The sequence below is a fragment of the Choloepus didactylus genome, chromosome 16 (assembly GCF_015220235.1).
Source record: "Choloepus didactylus isolate mChoDid1 chromosome 16, mChoDid1.pri, whole genome shotgun sequence".
In the NCBI taxonomy this organism is placed as follows: domain Eukaryota; kingdom Metazoa; phylum Chordata; class Mammalia; order Pilosa; family Megalonychidae; genus Choloepus; species Choloepus didactylus.
This window is the reverse complement of record NC_051322.1, coordinates 16109765-16130344: the sequence shown is the minus strand read 5'-3', so window position 1 is coordinate 16130344 and position 20580 is coordinate 16109765.

The following is a 20580-nucleotide window of genomic DNA, read 5'->3' as shown; positions in this document are numbered from 1 at the left end:
ACATTAAATCAGAGATTTCTATAGTGTGTGGTGTCCCCAGAAGTAAGAGTACATAGTCCAGGAACCAAGGGATGGAGCAGGAGGGGCCCCATTTACCATCACTCCCCATGACTCTCCGTGGATTTTGTGCTTCCAGTTCCCACAACTTTGAGCTCTGCAGGGTTAGAGGTCCTGGTCCCCAAAGGGAGCACCCTCCTGCCAAAGGACACATCAACGTTTATACTGAACCATGAGTTAAGGTTGCTGCCAGGGCACTTCAGATTCATTGTGTCCAGACACCAGCGGGCAGGAGAAGTCACTCAATCGGCAGAGGTCATTGATTTCAATTAACAGGAGAAAATAGAGCTTTTATACAATGTGGTAGTTTGGAATATTTGTAGACCCTGAAGTTTCACTCAGGCTCCTCCTGGCATATCCTTTGCCCCATCCTAGCTCTGAGTAGACCCCAGACTAAGAGTACTTGTGTTTACCAAAGTTTGAGACCCCTCAGGAATGAAAGTTTGGTTCACAGCATCAGGTAAGCCGCAAAGACCTTCTCAGGCGATGGCTGAGGGTGAGGGAAATTTAGAGGGTAGTGGATGAGGGAAATGATGATCATCAGTTGTGGCCCTGAGATCAACTGTGGCAACCTAGGCTGCAGTTTTCTCCATTAACTTTCTTTTTCTTTTTTTTTTTTTTGAGTTCTCTGACTGGAAGAGAGGTCCAGAGGAACCATGGAGGACTTACTCTCCAAATTGTATGGAGCAGTAAATCTGTTCCATGCCCTGGTGGCTTGTGGTGGTCATCGGCATGTACCTCTGAGATCTCTGTCTGTCCTGGGCATCATTGACCATGGTTTCTAATGGCTGCATTCTCAATCCCATTATTGTGCTTGCACTGAAGTGAGGCTTACTATGCACTTCTCACAGCCCATGGCTGGGTGTGGCAGGGATACAAGTGCAGGCCAACTCCTGGGAGACAAGGACTCCTGTGATGGGCAGCTGGCTCAAGGACATCCCAATGGTCTTGCTGTACTTTCCTAGAACTACTCTGCAGCCTAACACACATTTTCCATGGAAAATGTGTTTCCTTTCTCTTCTCCTCTACCCAGTGGCAGACCTGCACCATGGCCTGATGGCTCCCCCCACCCCCATCCCCCCAGCTCCTGGCTTATTTTTTCCTCACAGTCATTTCCCCTAAAAAATTTATTTGACATCTAATCTAGTCTTGGCTTCTGCTTCTAAGAGGAGCAGGACTAACACTGTAGCAATATCTGTCATCAAAGTTCTAATACTCTTCTACTCCCAGGCTGACTGTGGGGCAATGGAGAGGGACATAGATCTAATCCATGCTTACAGAGTCCATCAAATTGCAGAAACTCATCATCCTTATCTCTAACAGCATTCAGAGACCCCGATAGGTTTCATCTAACAGAACGTAAGGTCTGTTTAAGTGCATTTTAGAAAGTGAAATAACAATATGATTAATAATGAGGGTAGGAATAACAGTAATATAGCAATTAAGTTTCTACATGGCCACATAAGAAGTCCTGTTCATATACATTTATCTCATTAAATTTTCATAATAAACTCTTGAGGTTAATACTATTACAATCTCATTTGACAGAGCAGTTCTATAACTGGCCAGTGGTCACAGGCCAATAAGGGAAAAAGCTGGAGCACAAACTGCTCCTATAAAGGCAAGAGAGTAAATATTTTAGGGTTCGTGGGCCGTATGGTATGCTCAACTCTGATGTTGACGTTCAAAACCAGCACACACACTCACAGTCACACTTACACACTAGAATGATGGCCAATGGTTTGGGGAATTGAGGGGAGAATAGGTGTGGGTTTAGGGATAAAAGGAACAAGAATGTACAAGTGAGATAGGAAAAACAAAATTGGTAGCCTTTAGCTGTGTTCTAGCTCTCACATCTTTATGTATCTAACACTCCCCTCCACTCTAAGAAGTCTGCTTCCAAAGCATCCTTTCTTCCAACAATTGCAACATTTAAATTCATGGTAGATTGAGCTGCCTGGCAGTCACAGGCGTCTCAACACGTTTTGCAGATGAACAGCTGAGAAGTTAGGTAGTGGCTCTCAACATCCAGCTTCACCAACTGCTTATCATCCACTTTACACTTTTTTGTGCAGATTGTTGACCTGTCACTTGGCTTGGTTTTCTGCTCACAGATCTTCCATTCCCTCAGTCTTTCCCCAGTAACTTTCCGATTCTTATTCTAGTTGCATAAAATGTTTCATTTATACATGAGCTCCAAAGGAAAGTAGCCATTTTTGTTTAAAAGAAGAGCTTTCTGAGGATAATTACTAGTCATGAGTTATCACAGTTTGTTTTTTTAAGGGACTTAAGTTATAAGTGTTATAAAAAAGAGCTCATTAAGAGAAAGCAATGTTGCTTTTCTGTAAATAATGTCACATAAACATTATCTCCAACTCATGAGTTTTACCAAAATATGAACAGCCTAGACCCCTTGTAAAATTCCCCAGAAGACCCAGCGATTTTGCACCAGGATTCCATCAAGGCTTTTGCTACCAAATGTCATTTGGGAACACTTTAAGCATGGGATGCTTTGCTGGCTATACATTGTTTGTTACAAAATAAAAATATGATCTCTGTGAGAATGTGTCCTTAGGAATAAAGCATCAAGTTCAATACTCAACCTTTTGCTAATTACAGGGTCCTGAGAGGCCTAACGAGGTTGCTGTCTTCTTTTCTAGCATGAACATGAGAATTCATGTTCTGCTCTGAATCAAAGGTTTTCATTTTATTTACTTAATAATAAAGGACATTCATTGAATTGCAAAATAATTTTGCCTCTTTAGAAGGAGAAATTGAGAGTCCAAAAGAATAAAGTGAAAGACTGCATCAGTAAGAAAAATAAAAACAGGAATTAATTAATAATCTGATGGGAAATATTACCTCAAAATTAAATATGCTAATTAGGAGAGTCAAATAGCTCTTTCCCTTAAGCTCAAGGAACTTTTCAATAAAGTGAATTTAGCTGTACTCAGTGTTTTCAGATCAGGAGAAAAAGTTAGTTTGGACTTAATGAGATGAAAATTCAGGGCTATATCAAAATAAAGAACTTCAAATATCAAAACAGTTGACCCTTTTTTCCTAATTGTCCTTTTGTTTGTTTGTTTGTTTTTTAAACCAGGCCTTCATTGGACCCTAATCTGCTGAGGGTTGTCCATTTTTAGAAAGTCTTTAGTGAGAATCAATTTAAAATGAAGCTGATTCAATAGCTGGAATATAAAGAAAATAAGTATTTTTTCCTCTTCATTTAAAATGACTTCACAGAAGGCAGAAGGGGTGTGATGGTCAAGTTCATGTGTCAGCTTAGCCAGTTATGGTCTCCAGTTTTTCAGTCAAGCAAGCATTGGCCTGATTATTACTGTGAGGATACTTGTGGGTTTAAATTACCAGTTGACGGTATCTATGACTGATTACATCTACCATCAACAAAGGAGATTGCCTTCAGCAATGAGAGAAGCCTCATCCAATCAGCTGAAGGCCTTAAAAGGAGATGTGATGGTGGAAAAATTTCCATCTCTAATTCAGCCAGCTAACTTCTCCTGGGAATTCATCAAAACCTTTACAGAAGTTCCCAGCATGCTGCCTGCCCTATGGAATTTGGGCTTGCCAATTTCCACCGAGGCGTGAGCCAATTTCTATAGTACATCTTATAGTATTTACATTCAAATCTGCTATCAGTTCTATTTCTCTGAAGAACATTGACTGACACATGGGGCAATGAACAGTGGATTAGCTACCATGGAAGTCTTTGTTCTAGATTCTGCTTTGCCTGTAACTAACAATGTGTGAATCTGGGCAAGTCTCTAAATCTCTTGCCCTCAGTTCCCACATCTGTAAGGTAATCAGGTTGGACTAGGCTAGAGGTTCGGAACCTGAGTTGTCCATGGATAGATCTCTCAGGGAAGGAAGAAACTGTGACTGTGGATGGAAATCCCACTGTATTTTCCTTAACTTCCAACTGAAAATCAGCATTTCCTCCCATTTCGAATACAGAATAAATCACAAAAGTATTAGCAGTACTTGTTGTTTTATCAGTAATAGAAATAAAAAATTTTCATATCACATTAAGGTTACATAGATATTTCAAAATAATCATTTTAGATCCTCGATACTTCAAAATTGCAATGGTTATTAGACCTGCTGGTATGTCTTGTGACTTATATACTAATAAAGATACATCTTAATCCATTTCAAAGCAATTTTTTTTGTAATTCTACATCTTTTATGTTATGCCATGGTAAGCATTATTCTGTACTGGCAGCCAAAAAACTTCACTATACTGCAAAAGAGGTTCATGGCATTAAAAAGATAAAGAATCCTTAGGCTAGCTGATGCCAACAATCCTTTCATGGCCTTTTAAGTCCCATCACTGAACACGAAGACTGATGGAATAAACCTGGAAATAATTAGTGTTCTCTATTTTACAGACTTCCCATGTGACCTGTTAAGGATTAGGTGGTTATTTCTTCCCCTAACCCAGCCCACTCCTTTCCTTTGACTTTTGACCAATAGAATAGATACAAGAATCAGCAGGTACGTGAAAATCAAATTGTGGGCATTATGTGAATAGCCCTGTATTTACATCCAAAATAAGGCTTCACTGTAAGCACTGAAGAGAGTCATTTAGATCAAAGCTCAGCTAGGCCTCCTCCTAAGCCTTCCCGCCAAGCCAGGCATTCAAAGGAGGGAGATTGTGGTGGGCAGCTTTCCCTTGACCTCAGGAAGTAGAAGACAAAGCCAGGCCACACGGTACACTTTAGCAGAGTCAGAGAGGTTGTTTTTGTCCTGGTTGTAGATTTCAAAGCTTAGCAACTATGCCCACAGGCAAATGATAACCATAAGCATTTTAAGTTGGACTTGCTGTACACCTGGCACAGTTTCAAGTACTTTTCACATGGCGATGCATGAAATCCACACGACAAACCTATGATGTAGGCACAATAATTAACCTTACTTTTCTGTTAAGGAAAATGAGCTACAGAGGCTTTAGGTATATAAACTAAGTTCACAGCAGGGAAAGCAGCAGAATGGGAGATGGAACTCAGGCTTTTTGTATCAAGGGCCTGTGATATTAACCCACCCTACTGTCCTAGAATGGTGCATAGAGGGATGAGAAGGGTAGAAACTCACTCCTCAACATTCTTCCAAGTTGTTTTCATTTCTTCTATCATTGCCTGTGGAAGGAAGGTTTATTCCAACACAAAAAAAGACGTTACCCTCTTTTCACCCCTGTTGTCAATAAAGAGTGATCAGCCATTTGAGTCTGGACATCTCTCAAAGCTACACAATTAGGAAAGAGTTTTTTACAGCCTGATGCCTAAGGAATCCTGTCACTAAATAGTTTCAGTAAAAAGAAGACACTTGCAATCATCATGTTTTAGACCATGGTACATTTTTCCCCCAATATTTACATTAACTGTTTTATTAGTTTAAACATATGTCTAGAGTTGTGGTTAGTTATAGGTTGGAATCACATGACTATGGAATAGAGAACTAGTACTATTTCCTAGTTACTTAATGTCTGTATGCCTTAGTTCATTTTTTTAAATGATATATATCAGTGCCTGTTTCGGGGGATTTTTGCAAGGATTAAACCAATGTGGTTAGTGATTAGCACAGTGCTTGGATACCAACCGAAATACAAAGTTAACACTATTGCTATTATTAGATTAAATAATAATCCTATTGTAAGAATTGCTTGGGACTTTTTTCAGCTTTTTTTTTTATGATCTGAGCAGCATGCCTACTATGAGACACTTCTGCTTATTTATGCTAGAAACTAACAGGTTAAGGAATGGACTTTGCCACATCAACGTGAGCCGTGGAATCCTAATTTAAGTCAAGCAACAGCTAGAGTGGATACTATAATTTTTAGTGAAATGGTGCAATGTCCCAAGGAGGGTGGAAGACAAAATATCCAATATCTAAGGGGGACAGTTAGAATAGTAACATACGTTTCTGTAATATGACCTGTCTGGTGGAGAGATAGATAGGAAATTGTTAGCTCCTTTCCTAACACCTAAGCCTGTTCTTTCTTCAGCACAAATCCATCATCAGTGAATAGTCTCATCATTTTCAACCAATGGGGTAAGAATGAAACAGAACATATTTTCAAGGTTTTCTAACTGTTAAGATAAAAACATTGAGATTACCAGGATTAAAATGGTGGCATTTGCAAGAACGCTTTAATCTAACAAGTTAAACATGCTGGAAGATGTTTGTCTAGGAAATGGATCTACTAATTCTTTCGAGAAGAGGCTCTTGGCAATATGCCTTCACTCTGTTTTGCTCTGAGTTTCCAAGGCTTTCTACTTACTCTCTGCTATCTGCTGTGTGGAAAAACCAGCCTTTCCTCTAAACCCAAAGCAGAGTTCCGATGGTAAAAGTAGAAAGCACTTTTCAAATGCAACAAATAACACATTCAACCCACCTCCTCATCTAGACCAGTTAAAGGGATTTTAAAATCCTGTAGTTATTCTCAGCGCAAGCCAAAGCAGATTTGTGAAACAGAATTAAATTGCACCACATGGAGCCAGAAAATTCAGTGGTTATAAGACTTCTGCAAAACAAAAGTTTATGTAAGAACTGTGAATATTTCTTTAGAGTAAAAAAGCATATGTGATAACAAATATCATTCCACATTTCTGGGATCAGTATTGGGGAGGTTGTTCTCTCTGCCATAACTTTAATTTTGAATAAATTCATCTGAATATTTAAACACAGACATTGTTCTAAAAAAAAAAAAAATCTAAGTATGTGAAGAAGAGACCTGCAAGTGGCTTTCATGCTGAGCGTTCAGCAGGTCTGCGAGGGGCGTGACTCTATTTGCTGAGACAGATTGCGGCTGCCTGACTTCCAGAATGTTCGTGCCAGGCCATCATTTTTGATGCAGTTTGCTAATTGCCCAGCATGCCATCTTGAATTCTGTCTCAAGCAGTTTATATTCCCTTTTGCTAATTCCAACCAATGTTTTCATATCTTGAATTGCAATAACAGTGGAGAGGTGGTTAGAATGCCAGAGTATGTGTTGAGTTATTAAATTGATTTATATATTCATTATTTCTTAACAATTATCAAGGCTAGAGAGAAATTAGGGATTGACTGTGTCCTTGTGCCCAGAAAGGAAGGTTCTTGTTTATCTATTCCTCAGGGAGGTTTTACAGGTCCTGTTGGTTCTCTTTTATGCCACCTCATTCATTTGCTCATTCATTCATTCATTTGACTGTTCAATAAACAGGCATTTGTTAATTTGTTCTGTGAACCAGGCATTTTGGGGGTACAAAAATTCAAAAGGCAAGATCCCTCTTTTCAAGGAACTTTCAATGTTGGGGAGAATTGCACAAGGAGAGCAGCAAGGAGAATTCTGTTGGACAAATTCTGTAAAGATATACATAAGAATTACTCTGGAACAAAATATTTCACCTTGTATAGTAATAATCAATCCCTGACTGTCTTGCAATCTCTGGTCAAAATTAAGTGAGCCTGATATAAGGTATCAATAATATATCTTGATTTCAAGGACATGTGAAATTCTACTGGCAATAGCCTCCTCTTCCCATTTCTACCTCCCCTGCTTCAGTTAGTCAACTTCTCCAGAACCTTCAAATCTTCGTACATGTTTCTCCTTTGTGAAGTTTCTCCTGATTTTCCCCTTAAGACATGGTAGCTCCCCTGCTCCTTCCAGTTCAAGATGAACATGCCATTATAACAATCACCTCAGTGCAGTGATTCTCATAGACCCATCCTGAGACCAGCACATCAGCATCCCCTGGGCACCTGTGAGGAATACAAATTAGTGGGCCCCTCCCTAGACCGACCGAATCAGACTCTCTGTTGGTTGGATCCAGCAATCTGGTTTTTACAAACCCTCACATGATTCTGATGCAAACTAGAGCTTGAGAAAATACCACTTTAGTGTGTTGCATTTCAAATTTGTGTCTGTCTTCCCACTAAATTGAAAAGCACTTGAAATGAGGGATGGTGTCTTTTCACCTTGACAAATAGTGTGCTGAACACAATGCCTACACCCATTCGGGGATAAAAATTTTGAAAAAGTAAATTATTAAAATACTAATAATGAGGTTTATTCTTTCGGATTAGTGTTCTTGTTCACTAGAATCCTCAACAGATTTATGTATGTCCTGGGAAGATGTACATTTGGAGGAGAAGGAATATGAATAGAACCCCCCAGCAACCATCAACATCTACTGGGGTGCGAGGTACCAGGCTTCACTGGAAGGATTCAAAATCCATTTCTACCATTTCCTAGCTTATTGACTCAGGGAAAATTAACCAATACCTTTGAATCTTTATTTTCTTGTCTATAAAACAGCAATGGTAACAAATAACTCATAGGATAGGTGTGAACACAAGATCAGAAAATGTATGGAAAAGTCCAATGGTATGTATTGAAGATCACAGAGTTGGGGTTCTCCAGGGCAGCCTGGATTCTCTCTGTAGAAGTGGACCTTATTTTTCCATTCTTGGCTTCATCACTTAGGGTTTCAGGAGATATAAACCTACCAGCTCCCTTACATGGGGTAACTAGGTAAAACAAATTTCTGGGACAAGGCAGTGTTGTTGGCTTAAGTAGAAATGAACAGAATGGAGATCTGGTAAAAGAGAATAAGGGAGTGCCACAGGTTCTGTGCTTCCCCAAAGTATAGGTAACGTTACTGAATGTGTTCAGCTGGATAGCAAATATAAAACAGTGCATTTGAGAAGATGAACGTTGTACATCAGGAAAGGTGAAGACCCATACATGTTTAAGAGGAAGGGCAATTGTATTTGAGTGTGTGTGTATGTGCATGTGTTTGTGTTTCTTCTTTTCCATTATGGGGCTAGTTAGCAGGAGAGTAGTGTCTCCATCAACTTTTACATTAATTCACCTGGAGAATTAGTGTAAATGCTTGCAATGAATAAAATAACAATTGTTGTAGCTTGTTTTTTTAGTGTAGAAAAATATACATATATTTCATTTCAGGGCAAGGTAAATAATTTTAGGGTGGCATGCAAAATGAAAATGAGAGGTGCTTTTTTCTAAAACAGGGAAAAAGTGCCTTAAAGGTACTAAAATAATGAGCTGTCCTCTTTCTTCTCTAGTCTCTTGACTCATCATGGCGTTTTCTTCTTTGATATTTGAATGCATTTTTAAGTAAAGGAAAATTAAATTTTTAAGATATTAGTGTGAATTTTTCCATTCATCTTCATATTGTGCAACCCTATCTTCCAATGCAAATATAAGAACTTCGGATTTGGTTGTGGAATCACTGAAATTTGAAATTGCACAATTTGTATTTTGTAGCTTATACATGCTTATAAACTTTGTTCTTACCAGGAGAGTGGAAAGATTGCATAAAACTAACCAATTCCTTTATTTCACTTCTTGATATGTCCACATTCTACCGACACTTGCTACCTTTGGTTACTGATGAACCAGAAAGGATTGAAAGGAATAAGAACTATGAGTTGCCCTATCTTTCCCTTTCCTTCTATGTCATAATTATGTCATAAAGTGTAAGAAAGGATATGATGGGATGCCTTGAACATTTGTGCTTTTTAGAACACAATCAATTTCTTCCTGTGTCGTAACAAGTTCTGATTCTAATGGAAAGTGTGGCCTCTTTGGGTTGTCAGTGTCCCCGTTAGTCATAGGCCTTACACACTTCCCTTGTACTCACTTTGAGTCTTGCTGAATTTCCACCCATCACTGGGTCAGGGGAATTCTGTACTCATGAAGCACAGTAAATACTGTATGTGAATGGGTCTCAGGGAACCATGTGAGCTCATATTGTGTGTGTGTCCTGTGTTCACACATACACTCCACTGTCCCATCAGACTCCACTTAGAAGTGACAGTTCACAGGCAAAAGTTATAACAGAGCATTAAACCAAGTTTTTATTCCTTCTAAGCATGGCTCCTGAGTGACAGCATGGGTCCCACATTAATAAAACAATCTCTGTGTCTTTGCATCGTCACAGACAGCCTAGGAACTAGGTACAGTTACCTTTCTGGTTCATCAGTAACCAAAGATAGCAAGTGTCGGTAGAAGGTGGACATATCAAGAAGTGAAATAAAGGAGTTGGTTAGTTTTATGCAATCTTTCCACTCTCCTGGTAAGAACAAAGTTTATAAGCATTTTACAGATCAGGGCATTGAAGCACAGTTGGCAAGTCATGGAGTTGGGATTCAATTTCAGATAGTCATAGACCATGCTTTTAACCATGACTTGCCATATTGAGGTGGCAACTTTTTGAGCATTGACTGTATTATATACAGATATTGTTCTATACACTTCATGAGTATACACTCATTTAATCCTCACTGCAACCTTATGAGGCATTTGTTATCAGCAATTTAGAAATTAATCACCTGCAGTTCAAATAGATGAAATGTACTGTCAAAGATTACCCAGCTAATAACTAGCAGAGCTAGATTCAAACCCAGTAAGTCTGCTCCAATGTCCCTTCTTAATCACTAAACTTAATTGCCACACCCCTTCAAGCTTCTTTGCTGCAGTTGGAAATGCCTCCATAAAACAGGTATTAAGTACGATTATTTTATTTCACTATTCATTAAATTTATTTTTAGAAAATATATAGATACATTTTGTGTGGACTGGCTAATAAAAGAAATTGGGCACAGAAAATTAGGTCTGAAAAAGATCTGGGCATGTTTTGTGTATAGGATACTGCTAGGTGATGGCAGGTCCAGTGAAATATGTCCATTTTGAGCTTTTGATTGGAATGGCAGGGTAGCTAGTGGGTCCTGGGTTCTCTAGGGGAAGGGCAAAAGTGGAAAAATATCAAGTACAAACTCCAACTACTCTCCTACCTTGCACAGAGCATGTCTTATTTCTTTACTTACTATAAGCCCGTTTTTCCTGAGTGGTAAATCAGAAAAGTTGCAGACTTTTGTATTGCTAGAAGTTCCTTGACAAGAAAAAATGGTGCAATTCTATTTCCTTCTAGTATTTCCCCCTTCATAGGAGGCTGTTCAAAACTCTTTGTAAAAAGTATTCCTCAGAAGAGCTACTGGTAAATTGCAGTTTCCATTTCAAGCAGTAATAAACATGATTGTATCTAATTGCAGACTGGCAGAAATATCCAGTAACTTTCTTTAGCAACATTGCGTTAAGTAGCCAACCTGAAAATAATCAGTTGCATTATACTAAGCTATATTTCTAAGAATTGTTACACACACTGCAAACCTACAAATGTTATATATACTTCTTCTGAATTTAGCTCTTTGAACTACTTAGCAGAAGTCTAAATTTTGTTAACCTAAATACTGTATATTTTCAATGACAGTAATTTCATTTTGGAGGTTGAACCTTAATATTCCAGGTATGTCAGCATTTTCATGATTAGCCAAAATCTTTGTCTTAATAAAATGATAATCAAGGATGAACATATTGGATCTGATTTTCTCTGATAAGCTCAATTCTATACTTTCTATACCCCAAATCTGATTTATTTTACATCACAGATAAATTTGGTTAAACAATTAAGCTAAAACAAAAGGATATACAATCAGTGTTTTCGTAAAATGTATAAATGAATCAACTCACTGATTAACATAAGATTTGTAATTATGTAATGTTTTTATGTGATTGATATTTACCTTAAGAAAAGATAATTCATATGAAATGAGCTCAGCTTCTTATTCATTAATTTTCAAAGGTAAGATGATTAATATGATTAATGTTCAGTGTGTGTCTACTTTGATCCACATATTCTTCTCTCTTTTCCTTGCCTGTTTTGGAACAAACAATTAAACTCAATTGTATAATACCAGATTTAACTTCTAAAGTATAGCTATTGACTACAAAGTTAGTTTTATTATGATAATATAAATGTTTAAATATCTCATGAGCCACCTAAAATTTATAATAAAGAAAAAGACTGCAAAATAATCTGTTTTTGACAGCTCTCTCATCTTTTCAAACTAGCAATATCTATTTTTTCCTAACTGTAGCATTTTATTGGGTTAGTGTTTTGGAATGTGTATTGTGTGTATAAGTATGCCTATATACATATATATTTATATATATATATATATATACACACACATACATATATATATATATATACACATACATACATATATATATATATATATATATATATATATATATATATCTCATAGTGTTTTTCAAATTTCTCATTCAAAATGGATCATGGATTTCTCTCCATTTTTTCCCCAAGACCCCTTAAGAGCAAAACAAATGGGATAGTGGTATAGCAGACAAGAGAGCACACAGAGGATTTCGACATCTATCTAGAACACAGAAAGAGGATGGACACTGGCCAGAGGATAACAGGGAGTAGATACAACAGCTCAGAATAATCAGAAAGGGCCCCAGTGCAAGATTTACCTGTACTGCCAGCACAATCTCTTAGAAGCTTGAAGATCAGGGGTACTGGTTCCCAAGGACAGAAGTAACAAAAAGGGCTCAAATAGGAAAGAGAGTTGAAATACTCTTTGCAGAACAATTGTGTTGGTTGGCTTTCCACACCAGTCTCCCTCTTTCCCCTCCCTGATCCCCATGTAGACTGAATTCAGGTAGCAGACTGAAGAAATTGCTTCCTGGGGAGAAATTGGATTTCTAGATGGATGGTGAAACCTCAGAGTAAATATACAACATTCAGATTTTTTTTCTAGCATCCAAGACTAAATTCAAGCTCATTACTTGGTCATCCTGACATGAAATCTTCTGGTCAACAAATACCAATGATAATCATAGAGCTTCCTATTCAAAGAAAATTTCTAGAAGGAAAACAAATCTAAATATTTAACAGCGGGGCAAACCCGTTCCAACTACTCAGATGAATCAAATTGGCCCTCAATTATTTCACAGAAATGCAAAATCAAAGATTACCAGGCACATGAAGATGATAAGATGCATTGAAAAGAAAAGTGTCATGAAAAACAGCATAGAGAAAAAGACTTGTTAGTTACATATGTAGCCAACAAAATAATACACTCAAAAAAAGTGTGGAAGAGTGTATAAAGAAAATTTAATAGATTAAGTAGGAAACCCTTGAGACATAGAGTGGATCAGTTAAGGAAAGTCAACATCCCCCCAAAAAAAAGTTCTACATTTCCAGAAACAGCTGAAGAGGCATAGGTCTTCTGATCGAGTTGTGAATATAATAAGAAAACAAATTCACTTGCAGAAATAATCCATAAAATTTGACATCTCACGAGACACACTGTTAAAAGATGATATAGCAGTGTCTTAAAAGTTGAAAGGAAAATAATTTGAAACCGAGAATTCTAGATCTAACAAAATATCAATCATGAGTTAGTACAAAAATATATTTGGTTTTAAATAGGTGGATTCAAAATTTTTGTATCCTAAAGATCCTTTTTAAGGTAGTCATTCAAGAGCGTGTGCCAAATTAAACAAGTGTAAACTCCAAGAGGAGGAGTTTATATCAACAATAAATCAAATGGAAAACATTTCCCAGATTAATATAATAATCTGAATTATAATTGGAAATCACTGGACACCTCAAATTCTGTCTTCAATAAAAATAATGACATATATTGAAATAAATAGATTCAAACAGGAATGTCACTTGTGCAACAGAGAAGAAAAATTATGTTTTGTCTCTCAAAAAATGCAAGAAAGGAAATTTAAAATCTCTGAAGTAGAAAATCATATTGCATAAGAAAATTGTGATCCAAGAATGAAGTAAAGTAAGATATGGCATAAATTGAATCAAATAAAATCTATTTGTCATGGTGATATTTCTAATGTCCTTCAAGTGGGATATTTTGTCCACAGAGAAGGAAAAGTTCTCCTATGTACTATTTGCTCCACAATAAAAGTATTCATATATTCATAATAATAATGTAACTGCATGTTATGTTTTTAACTTTTCTAATCAACTTAAATAGAAATAATAAATGGTGTAAATATTTTTGAAAGCCAGAAGATAAGTATTATTAAGCTTAATAAATAGAATTGGTGTAGATGAAATCACACTGAAGTGGAAGAGGTAAAGGGAAGTGTATGATTTCAACTATCCTCATCTAATAAAGGGCAGAGTTGAGGTAATTGAATAGAAAATAAAAGTTTAAATACTATAAAGACTTTATATACTATAATGTCTTTATAAATAAAATGATCTGGTAATGATACATGATTTGAGAAGAAGATCATTGAAATAGACTGGAAAGTCTAGAAATAGGTCAAGTATTATGGATATTTATGATTAAGGTTCTATCTGTAAGAGTGGAGCAAAGACAGACTTTTTAATGAATGGTATTTTAACTACTAGATAAATATTTAAAATATTATATAGTGTCCTTAACTACTACCATAGTTGAGAACAAACTCTGAATGTCTCAGACATCTCAACAGAAAACAATGAGGCCATATAAACTAGAAGAAAACACAGAGGCTTTTAAAACTACGACTCAAAATCTAGATCAATAAAATAAATTATTGATCAATTTGACTACATTAAAAAGAAAAAAAAAGACTTTTGCCGGGCAAAATCACTATCAGCAAAGTCAAAAGACAGATGACAATGTGGCATAAATCACAATAGATGTTAATATCCTTCAAGTATGAAGACATCTAAAGATTGAAGGAACAGGTAGACCAAAATGAAAAGTAAGAAAACATAGCAAAATACATGAAGAGAGATAATTCACACAAAGATATAAAAAAAGGCTTTAAACACAAACAGCTGTTCAACTTCATTTGTAATAAAATTACACTGAGATATCACTTCTCACCTACAAGATTAGCAAATTTCAAGCACTCTCTAATGCTCTCTATTGGCGAAGCTGGTGAAACAGCCATACTCTCATACATTGCTGATGGAAATGCAAATGTTATAACCCCCAGGGTGGGCAATTTGAGATTATCTAACAAAAGTACATATTCATCTACCTCATGGTCCAGTGATCCCACTTCTAGGTAGGAACCCTGAAAATACACCTCCAAAAAGTACATATGAAACAAGGGTATCTATTGCAGCACTATTTGTAACTGCAAAGCATTATAAATATTCTAAATAACCACACACAGGAAATTGGTGAAGTCATTTATAGCACATCCATGCTATGTAGTGCCATGCAGCTTTAAAAGAGAGAGAAGGATGTCTAGAGGTACTTACATGGAGTGAATTCTGAGATGTTTTCTTAAGTGCAAGAGAGTATTATAATCTATTTTTCAAGTCAGATAGAAGGGGACATTGGAAAATATGCAATATCTTCTTGTTGTTTTAATAGAAGACACAAAGGGAGGGCAAACCAGAAGTGAATGAAACTGGTTATCTACAGAAGGGTGACCAAAAATGGAAAGGGATTGGAAGGTGTGCTACTCCTCCGAGAATGACTTTTGGAACCATGGCAATATTTTATATAGTCAAAAAATAAAATTCATGCAAAAAGATAATACAAATACCATATTTGAATACAAACAGAAAGAAATGACCCTAAGTGTATTCAAATGGACATAACCACACTAAGGGTTGGGGAATAACCAACCTAATTATCTTTTGAACCCAGTACTCTGACTATATATTCAAACTGGAAAAGAATTACAAACAGTTCTTGAACTCTACTATGTGTGCACGTAAGCATGTTTGCCTGTGTGAGTGTGTACTACTGGTGTTGGAATGGCAATTCTGAAACTATTTTGAGCAGCATATGACCGGGTACCCAATAATGGGAGAAGAGGTAAAAATATGGAATGGTGGAAAGGCAAGGAAACCCCTGCAGTTTGGGGGGATATAGGGCTTTTGTATTAATTAGCAGCTTTTCCCCACATCTGTGTGCTTAGAATACTCAGAATCAAGGAAATTTCAGTAGTGTTGAGTGTATCCATCTTGGTTTTAAGAACTGTTTACCCTCCCTGTCTCTGGTATCAGCCATGGATGGCATCAAGAAGCCCTTGTGGATCTCCTCTTCTTTTTCAAGTTTGCCTTTATCTATTCTTTTTCTAGAATTATTTCACAGATTTTATATTCAACTTGTCAATTTCTACAATAAAAGAAAAAAAGGTTTTGAATGGCATTGAATTGCACCAAATTTGTATATCAGTTTGGGGAGAATTGACATGCTTATAGTGCTTGGTCATCCATCTATAAACATGGTATGTTTTTCTCTTTATTTAAATCTTCTTTAATTTCTCTTAATATTTTTTGTGGTGTTCAGCATAGATGTCTTTCATATCACTTGTTAGATTTCTTCCTAAGTAGCTTCATTTTAATTTTATTTTTGATGTGTTTGTTAGTATATATAAATGCAATTGATTAGAAATATTGTCCTTGTTATTTAACCACCTTGTTGAAATTAATTATTAACTAATACAATTTATCTGTTGATTGTTTTGAGCTTGTTTGTACACAGAGTTAATTCACAAATATTGACAGTTTTATTTCCTTCCTAACTATTATTAATTTTATTTCTTATTTACACCTTACTTCACTGGCTAGAATTTCCAGAATAATGCTGAATAAAAGAGAAGCTAATGGATATCTTTGTGTTATGCCTAATCTCACTGGGAATTCTTTCATTATTTCATCATTAAATATTTTATTTTTGTAGTTGTTTTGTAGATACTCTTTTTTAGGTTAAAGAAATTTTCTTCTGTTCCCAGTTTGATGAGAATTTTTGTCATGTATGTGTGCAGAATATTATCACATTATTTTTCTCCATTTTTTATAGAGTTGATTATATGATTTTCCTTTCTAGTTTTGATAATGAGGTGAATTATAATTCAGTATATTAGAATGTAAAACTACACTTGCATTCTTGGAATAAACTCAAATTTACAGTTATGTGCAACCCTTTTCAGTATCAAAGATTTTATTTTCAAATATTTTATTTAGTTTGATAAGTGTTCATGAGAAAGATGGTCCTATTATTTTCCATTCTTGAAATGTTATGTTTGCTTCATGAAAGAAGGCACTTACAATTTTTCAGAGGAGTTTATTTAAGATTAATGATATTTCTTCCTTAAATACTTAGATAAAGTTACTGATAAAACCATATAGAAGTCAAGATTTCCTCATGGGAAAGGTCTAACTACAGATTAAATGTCTTCACTAGACATTAGTTTTAACATTTTACATTTTAAAATTTTAGTTTTTTAAAGTTTACATTTTTCTAGTAATTTGCTCACCTCATTAAAAATTCAAATTTATAGGCATACAGTTGTTCATAGTATCATCAATTTGATCTCTATACAGTTTGTGCTGGTGCTTGAATTAGCTGGAAAGTCTCATGAAATTTTGGATTCAATGTAAATGCTTCCAAGTAGTCTAGTCTTACCGGAAGATTTACATCTAGCAATGTGTTTAGAGCCATTTATTCAAAATAGAAGTCTAGGGAAGGTGAAACACTGTTTTTTGAGATGAGATTATTCATATTTTCATTGACTATATATGGTTCAGGTACCTAATGAAACTGCTCGATTAGAAACTGAAAATACCATTTTTACTACTATTGTGAAGTAAAGGGACTAGTTTAAAACTATGTGAGCCATAATTAAAAATTTTATTTTTATTAGAGAAGTTGCAGGTTTACAGGCAAACCATGCAGACCATCATTAACAATTTGCATTAGTATGGTCTATTTGTTAAAATTGATGAAAGATTATTACAATAATTGTAGTACTAACTATAGTCCATGATTTACATTAGGGTTCTCCGTGTTGTTTTTTCTTTTCAAACTTTTGTTCTAGTAACATTTATACAACTTAAAATTTCCCCTTCTAACCACATTAAAACATACAATTTGGTGTGCTGCTAATTACACTCACAATGTTCTGCTACCACCACCATCCATTATCAAACTTTTCCATAACCCAAACAGAAACTCTGTACCAATTGAGTTTTATCTCCACATTTCCTACCCTATCTTAGCCCCTGGTAATCTGAATTCTAGTTCATGACTCTATGAATTTGTTTCTTCTAATTATTTCATATCAGTGAGATCATAAAATATTTGTCCTTTCATGCCTGGCTTATTTCACTCAACATGATGTCTTCATCAGAACTTCATTCTTTTTTTATGGAATATTATTCCATGTGTGTATGTACCACATTTTGTTTATCCAGTCATCTGTTGATGGTCACTTGGATTGATATCATTTTTGGCAATTGTGACTAATGCCACTATTGTCCAAATATCTGTTCAAGATTCTGTTTTCAATTATTTTCAGTATACAATTAGAAATGGGATTTCCAGGTCATGTGGTAATTCTAGCGGACCACCAAACTGTCTTTCACAGAGGCTGTACCAGTTTACATTCTCACCGTCAACACACAACTGTTATTATTTCATCACATTCTCTCCTACACTTGTAATTTTCCATTTAAAAAAAAATATAAGCCATTTTCTAGTGGGTGTGTAATTCTGTCTCATTGTGGTTTGATCTGCATTTCCCTAATGGCTAAGGATGTTGGGCATCCTTTCATGTGCTCTTTGACCATTTGAATATCTTCTTTGTAGAAATGTCTATTCAAGTCTTATTTCTTAGATGCTTGCTTCTAAGCAACAGTGCTAAACAGAACATATATATATATATATATATATGATATGTAGGATAGATGGCAAAATATGCCTAAATCAGTCTAAAGTCTGTTTCAATAGTATAACATAAAATAAAAGAACATGTAAAAAATAAGATAGCATTTTGTAATAGTTTAGAAGGTAGTAATTTTTTTCTTAATATTATACAATATAACATTTCCTAAGCTTGTTATCTTAGATTCCATGTAATATAGCATAACAAATTATATTTCTCCTTAAAATGATTCATAAATTGACATATGTTAAAATATCAATATGTATATATAATATACAGAGAAGTATTTAATTATTTATTATTTTTGGAGAAAAGTCAATTTCATTTATCATTAAATAGATGGCATGATTATTATTGAAAAAATTAAAATAGCAGTTAAAACCTTGGCTTGGTATTAATTTTAAAGTCAGTATTCGAATTTACTATATTTTAAAGTATCCTTTCTCTTCTTCAAGTCTTTTTTGATACATATTAGAAGAAAATCATATCTGGAAAAAAAATAAAGCTTGTAAGACTCATTTTACATAAATGTGCTAAATATTTTATTGGGTTTTGTATCTTCTGGCAATAAATACAAGTAATATTAACAAAAGTAGATTTTAATAAATCTTCCTTGCATTAGTTTAAGCCCCACAAAGCTCTGAAAGAAAATATCTGCGTGTTCGTTACATTGCTTTTTATGACCCTAGTGGTGCAATAAGATGCTTGTTTCTAAGCAGCAGTGTTAAATGGAATAAGAGTAATTATTATTGATGCATAATGTAATTACCAATAATGTATTGGGTTCAAATGAAGAGGAGCATTTTAATCTTCACATGGAGCAATTGATGTGTTTGGCTCCCATTTGTGTTAATGGCAAGTATTCCTATGAATCTGTGTCAACAGAAGAAAAATGTACTCTAAAGAATGCACATCAGAAGTTCCAGCTGTTTTATTTAGCAGAAAGAACAGAGCTCCCCGAGAAAGACCCATTTTTTTTTAAATGAAAAGCAATTTCTACTCCATAGAGCATAACCAGAGTCCCTGCCATTCTAAACATCTCCTGTGTACTGTTTTCCCATTAAGAGGATCTGATTCTTTCAGGTTTTCTGTTGTACAAAGTGAGGCTTCTTTTCTGAAGAAATTAATCATTTGCATAGAACTGTTGCCTAAAAATGTGCCTTTTGAAGATTCCCAAGACATGGAATCTTCCACATAAAGGACTGGAGCTAGGGATAGAGAATTGCCTCTAGGTCCAAGAAAACAGTTTCTTTTTTCTTTCATGCTTTTTTTTTCTATTGTAAGTGAAAAAATAATTTATTGTCAATATTTGGATAAGGAGATCAGAGCAAAATAACCTGGTTAGAAATGTAGGCTTCCAGATATCTTCCCTGGTGCAATTTTCATAAAATTATAATTTCACCCAAGTTATTTTCTATTTTAAGACAATGAAACATCAATTATTTAGAAGAGCTCTATCCAGATTGACTAAGTGACTAATTCAAGCAAATATTTAAAATAAAACAGCTTGATTCTTTTTAATTATTTACTACTCTTTGGATAATCTTCAAATATCCAATACCAAATAATATTCAAATATCACAATACCAAAAAAAAAAAAAAAAAAAAAAGACCTTCTTATTTTGAAATCCTTCAAGGGACTCTTTTATGAATAGATTAAAAGTATTTGTAATGAGCATGCTGTTTGCCCCTAAATAAAACAATGCTTCTACAGTATTGCCAGTGATTCATGAAATGATGAAATCAATTGTGGCCTATCTAAGTGAAACAAAATATTGAAAAACATGTAAGAGAATATGTAATATCTTAGGAAAACATCTACACACTTCATTGCAGGAAACTAGGAAAATACAAATTAATGTTAGAATAGGGCCTCAAACATGTAACCTCAAGTACATGTATTTACATATTTATTTCTGCCTTTGGTCATGTAGAGTTTTAAAGGGGACAGCACATGAAATACACAGAGAAATTAAAAATGCCTACCATGG